Here is a 6,725-nt window from a genome sequence, read left to right as displayed (position 1 = left end):
GCAGGGATGCCCACGGCGATGCACATGCAATCACCCTCCTGCCTCGTGATAGAAGAACCAGTCTACATCTTCCAGGGGCTAGCAGCGGGATGCAGGAAAAGGCTGCGCCAGGCTTGCTGTGGGTGATTGGGTCCGAGGCACAACTTAGCAGCTTGGGAATGTTGTCTGAGGCCTTGTCTACACTAGGGCAAGCTTCTTTGTGGCAGCTGCTGTCTGCCAGCAGAAGTCACCAGCACACATCTGCAAGGTCCATGCCATTCACTGCACCCACTGGGGTGAATGCACCCTGGGAAGACTCCAGCTGTAGAAGGCACCTGGCCCTGGCAGAAAGCATAACCACATCTACAGGCATGCCAGTGGACAGCAGAAGTCCCTTAAATGAGAGACGTGGCATATGGTGGCACAAAGGAGGTGGGTGTTCCCACAGACCAGCTAAGAGGGTGAATATGTGCTCTTAGTTTGACCCCAGCACTTGGGCATAGTCTGTGCACAGATCTTAAACATGGGGTGCAGGGTACTCCTTTAAGGCAGGAGCCTTCAGTGTGGCTCAGGTCAGGCACCCCAATACTCATTCAAGTGCTCACTCATTACTTCAAAAACTCTTGGCCTGGACTGAACAATAACGGAAAGGTGCATTGTTTTAACACTCACAGCATTGCCTGGATCGATCCCGCAATTCTGTACACTGGGGCAGGCCTGGGGGAATATAGATAATTAGAAAAACCATCCCAGCATTTGTCAAACTAATCAACTACCTTCAGCAGGGCCCAGAAGGTACTTTTAGAAACACCTGCCTGAAGGACTGCTGTGGGGCAGAATGTGGGGGTGGAGGATGAAGCCTGTGGCACGAGGTCTCCAGCTTGGTGCTGCCATTTGTGCGATCTGTAATGTTCCCAGATGCTGGAGTCCTGCAATTATGGGAAATCCCAGCTTTCTTTTTAAAAAGCTTACTAGTACTTACTAGTGGCTGATGAAAGCTTGGTCATGCAACTGTACCCTCCAAAAAATTAAGAAGAGAAAGAGAGAGAGAGGCCCCTAAACGGATAGAATTAAATCTCATGGTTTTCAAGGGATCAGAGTCTTGACTGCTTGGGGTTGGCAGTGCTGCCAGCTCAGGTGTATTCCCCACAGCTGATCAAGTGAGAGAGGACAGGTGCAAAGGAGGCCCCTTCTAGCTTTTGGTATCACTTAGGCATGAAGCAGAAGAGAAGAGCATAGTGACCAGCCCAGGGCAGGGACACCGCCAGTGCAGCCACCATATAGCTGACCGATTGCACATGTCCCAATCATCACAGCCCTCTAGGGATCCCACCAAGGAAGTGGGGTGTTGAAAGCCCTAAAACATGGGCCTCCGCCCTCTGCAGCAGGGTGCTCAACACAGATCTCCCCCTGCATCACATCTCTCCTCCTCTGCTGTTGTTTGTGTGGATGAGCAAAACAAGGATACTGATTTGAAAGGGGGAAGGGACTTACCAAGGGTCAGATGTTAACTGCTGTGTCTGTCTGCTCTATCCCATGGTAAGTAAGTATTTCACCTGGTTCATTCCGGGGTAAATTGCTGCCGTTTAGTTTCACTCAATGTAGTGCAGGCTCAGACAGGCCAAACAGTTGCAGGAGATCAGCTGATGCTCACTTGCTTGCAGGCAGTCTTTCTAATCCCCCTTTCAAGCAGCATACTCCATATTTCTTTAGCACCTTTCATGCACAAGAGTCCCACGGTACAGCCACCCACAGCAGTGCTGAACTGCTATGGTCTCTGGCAGGAGAAGATAAATCAACTCCTGCTTCCTTCTGCTCCTTTAAAAGAAAATCTAAGAGGGAAAAATTGAGCCTATAACCTGGGGCAAGTCAGTGCATATACAAAACAAGGGCCCCAGGAGGTGTCCTATCACCACAGACCAGACTGAGCCTTGGATTCACTGTGCTAATCACTAACACCACTACCTACCTCTAATCACTAACACCACTACCTACCTCCAATAAGGGACTTTTCAGCCTCTGAATTCAAAGCATTACCATGATGGTCATGGGGCAAGGCCGTGCCAAGTCCTTATGAGGCCCAAGATCACAGACCCAGGAACAGCACCCAGGTCTCCCAACACCAAGGCTCCCAGCCCAGTGCTCTGTTCACTAGGTCATACTGTTAGCACATACGTGCTAACACACATCCCCCACGCAAGGGCATACAGAGCTTTGTATAAATTTTCCACTTAAGGATTGGCAGTCAGATAGGGAAGAGCAAGTATGTGAGGGCTGCCTGTTTTTAAAGGTTTATTCTAATTTTTCTAGTATATACTTTAATAAAGGGCGGGGATGGGAAATATCACATCTCACGGGGGACAGAGATGCCATTTTTTCGCTTTGAATGGGGAGATATCATCACCCCCCTCTTTGCTCCCAGGCACAAAGCACAGACACCATTATCTCAAACCCAGCAAAAGTCAGCTGAAAGTATCCCAACCGGCTACACGGGGCTTTGGATTTGGCCTGAGACAGGAAGTGACTTGTGTGCAGTCACATGCTGAGGCAGGAACTAGAAGCCAGGCATCTGTCTGGATTTGTGGTCTGGTGCATTAGGCCTGAGCCCACCTCCATCTTAGATTACTAAAACCTGAAGAGCTGCAATCGCAGGGCCCCTGCAACCTACTTACTTATTTACATCTTACTCAGCTCGGACACCGAGACATGCTTGCCCAGCCGGTTTCACTTTCTCTTGCTCCTCAGTTCTGTGCTCTAGGACGGGAACATCACTTCAGGGTTTCAGTGGCTCCCGGGGAAGTTGGAAAGGCAAGAGTCCAAAGCAGTTTTTTTGCTGGAATCGAAGTAACAAAGAAAGTCACTAAAATATTCTTATTTGTGGGCAGCTTTGCAAAAACTATATTTAAGACTGTAGATTGTGGGCTTCAAACGAGGAGCTAACACCACTGGCAAACTATTGCCTTGAAAAATCTTTTTCTCTTGAAGCCATAACTCCTAAAAGGGATCACCTGAGGAGCTCAGGAGGTCATGCTGACAGCCCTCCTGGCTGCAAGAGAGGCCTAAAAAATGAGACTCAACAGCTCAATATAAGAAGGCAAATAATAATCCCTCCTCCCACAAATTAGTTGTTATATAAAAAAAAAACCAAACAAAACAACTCATGATTTTAAGCCAGTCTGATGATTGCTGCAGGCCTGGGGGTGGCAGCCCTTGCATCATAACACAAAGGCAGAGCTCAGGCAGAAAACATGATAAGGAAACCTAAGATTTCAGCCACAGCTAGATTTATACAGCACCTAGCACAAGGGGTGCTGGCCCACCATGCCACAGGACAGGACAAATCAATGGTTAATACAATAATGGGGATGAACTACTCCCTCACAGTCAAAGCCCAGAAGGCTGTACCACCTACCTTCAGCAAGCCAAGGCAAGCTGTGTTGGGAGATCATTAACTTTAATGAGAAGCAATTAGGCATTCAAAGGACTGGCAGCTCAGATCGCATGTCAGAGCACACCAGGAGCTGGGTTCATTTAGCATGGGGGAGGATGGTTTAGTGGTTAGTCCTGGGAGCCAGGATTTCTGTTGGGCTCTCGCATCCCACCCACCTGGCAGGTATTAAGCTGGCAGGGCCTGGGGCTGCATGGAGTAAGAGGCACCCAGAAGCCCCAGAGCCCTTTGGGATGGAGCTGAGGTACTCAACAGCTTTGCAAGGAAGGTGGTCCAGTCCCCATCAGCTACTGGTGGGGAAATGGAGGCCCTGAGTGGGGGTGGGAACTGTCCCAAGTTTCATGAGAGGTTAATTTGTCCATCCAGGCCCTCCAGGCACAGACAGATCTGCACACAACCCCCTTTCCACCTTATCCGCCCAAGCCCAGGCAGAGTAGGGTAGAAACCCATCAGCCATCCAAGTGCCATCAGACTGGGCACTGCACAGATGGAGCGAGAGGCAATCAGTGCCTCAAGGTGCTTATGATTTCAAAAGACAGGACCTGCAAGAGGAAACATCACCTTTTTCCGGATGAGAACCCGAGGCCCAGGCACAGCTCTGATACTGCTCCCTTCCTGCCTTCAGGGCTGCAAAATCAGAGCGGGAGCAGCACGTGCAGAAATGCCCCAAGGTAGCAGGGCGCAGACTGCAGCAAGAAGCTGAAGAGAGGAGAGCAGGGCCCAGCTCTCAGTTTGGCCTGTTTGATTCTTCAGTGAGGCAGTAAGTGATGCAGCCAGGGCCACCCAGGGAGGCTATGGCAAAGACAGGAGCTGGACCTGGGGCCTTTCTCCATCTCTACAAAGATGATCAGGGCTGAATGTCATGTGCTGAGCCTCCAACAAGGGGTACCCTAGCAGAGCAAGCACCAGACAGGGCATCTAGAATCTCTGGGGCTTTCTTCAGGATCAAACCCCAGAGCAAATCATGTCACATTTCCATGCCCTGCTTCCCCTCCTCCCGAAATAGATGACCCTGTTAGCAATGGTGGTGACAGCCTCAGCAGCTACCAAGGGCAAGAAAGGGCCACAGAGAACAAAGGAATATAGCTGTCCCCCTCCCAGCTGGCACCAAAGAGAAGTGCTACCCCGGCTGCTCCCCACCGTGCCCCTAGGCGCATGCTAACCCATTGTCCCCTGCTCCCCTGCACGGCCCAGCTGCCCTGCTGAAGTCGCCGGGCATTTTGCTTTAAGGCTTTGACTGCTCCAAAGAAATTCTCCCTCCGTTCCTTGCCTCACCCCATTGCATGGACTTTCAATAGCCCAGCAAAACCGTGTGCAAACAGAATTTCTGTCACCAGAGCAAGAGCACCAAATCCTGGCAATGCCCCGACTGTGGATATGGGCCTGGGCAGTGGCATTTAATTTCTGCCCCAAGCTGCCTTGGTGAAATCGTCACCTACAGAAAGTGGGTCAACCTCTGCCTCATTTCCTGCCCCCCTCCCCTGGCCTGCCCCACGCGAGGGGTGTGAACAGATCACATCCTGTGGCTGCTGGGGCCTGCCCAGCGGAAGGCCCCCCAACCATGCTGGTTTATCTGAAGGCAGGTTCTGCTCCTTGGCACCACCCTGGCAGTGCCGTACGGACCCCAGGGGCCCGGCCGTGGCTGTCAGAGCTTCAGTCCTCTCCCTCCCCAAAACAGGGACATTCGCCTATCTAGCAAAATACTGCAAGATCCTAGGACAGCAGGGGTGAAGAGGCACCCCCAGCCCGGGATGGGATCTGCCCAGAAGCTCTCTGTCAAGGAGAGAAGGGCCCCTACTCCAGTAAGCAGGATCCACAGCCTTGGGGTTATTGCCCACACGAGCCTTGCTGCTATAGGGATGCAATGCAAAATGTATGCAATGTAAAATGTATGCACGCATCTGCGGCCCGGGAGGGGTGGAAGCACCAGGCTGGAGGACACCTCCAGATCGTCCTCCCCTGCAAGATGATCCTTGCTTGGCTGCTCTGAGTGAGGGGCCGTTGTAACTCCTCCCTCCAAGGACCTCCAGCAGACATCCGAGAAGCCCCTTGGCCATCCAAGGCTGGAATCCCCAGGATCTCGCTGCTTCGCCCGCAAAGGTATCTCAGACCCTTCTCCACAATCTCTCTTCTGCCTGGTACACCCTGGGCTCCCTCTACCCCTGGTTACCACTGCCGGCTCAGGGCATGGGGATAAGCAGCCCTTGGGGGAACAGGGGTCCAGCCCATGGGAGGATGCTGAGAGCTGTAGCTGACATAGCGCACACCCCCATAGCACAGGGACAGGCATTTTGGGAGCAGAGGCCGCTTGCATTCCAGGGCAAACACAGCAGCATAGACCGTTACCTTGCAAGTCTCAGGGGTGGGGAGGAGAAGAACGTGCGTAACCATGAGCTGCCCTGGAAACCGTCCATCAGACCGATTCCAGCCTTCGCTGAGGACGAGCCAATGTGGGCGAATCCTTCTGGAGATGGAAAGCACTGACTGTACCGGCAACCCGTCTGCTGTGCTCTCAGTTCCCAGCTCCTTCACAGATCTCCCGGGGGATCGGCCATGTCATCCAATTCCACCCTGTGCAAAGCAGGAGTCTTTTCTTTCTCTGTCGCCACCAAACTGTCAGTCCTGCTGCCACGTGCCTGGGGGACCCCTAAGCCTGCCCGGAGCTCAGCGGGGCTGAACTGACGGAGTGGCAAGGCTGGGGTCTGCCCAGTATGGGAGCCTCTCACCATGGGTCTCCCAAAGCACCAAGCAGGACAGGGCACTGCTGTGCATGGGGGGCTCTACGCATGACCAGGCTGCGAGTAAATAACAGGACATCATCCACTTCATACATTTACATGAAGCATCTCAGGCCTAGTCTGCGTCCTGCCTGTCCAGGTCCAGCGCTCTGGACACTGCCCAGCCTGTTCCTTCCCTGGCTCAAGTGCATCCTTCCCGAGCGTTAGAGCCACCATGGAAAGCAGCCCCAAGTCTCAACTGCTCCTTCTGGAAGCAAACCCAGGCTGGGATTTGCTAAGCAGCCTGCGGCAGGTTCGTGCCCAGCCCCTCTTCAAATCTGAGGCCAAAGATTAGCTCCCGACTGCCGCAGGCAAGTGGAAGGTAAATGCACCAACCACAGTGACTTCCTTGCAAGTCAGCAGTCCAGCCAGGTGCTGATCTGGGTACAGCAGGGGTTTCTAAAGGTGTCAATAGCTTAATGGGCGTATAACCAGTACAGGCATTCTCGTTTTACAGGGCCCTTGGAAATTTGGTCTCATTCAGATTTGGGATGAAAATCCAAGGCTTTGAAATTCCCCAT

The sequence above is a fragment of the Crocodylus siamensis genome, chromosome 14 (genome assembly GCF_052110815.1).
Source record: "Crocodylus siamensis isolate JL-2025a chromosome 14, ASM5211081v1, whole genome shotgun sequence".
In the NCBI taxonomy this organism is placed as follows: domain Eukaryota; kingdom Metazoa; phylum Chordata; order Crocodylia; family Crocodylidae; genus Crocodylus; species Crocodylus siamensis.
Note: the sequence above shows the minus strand (reverse complement) of the source record.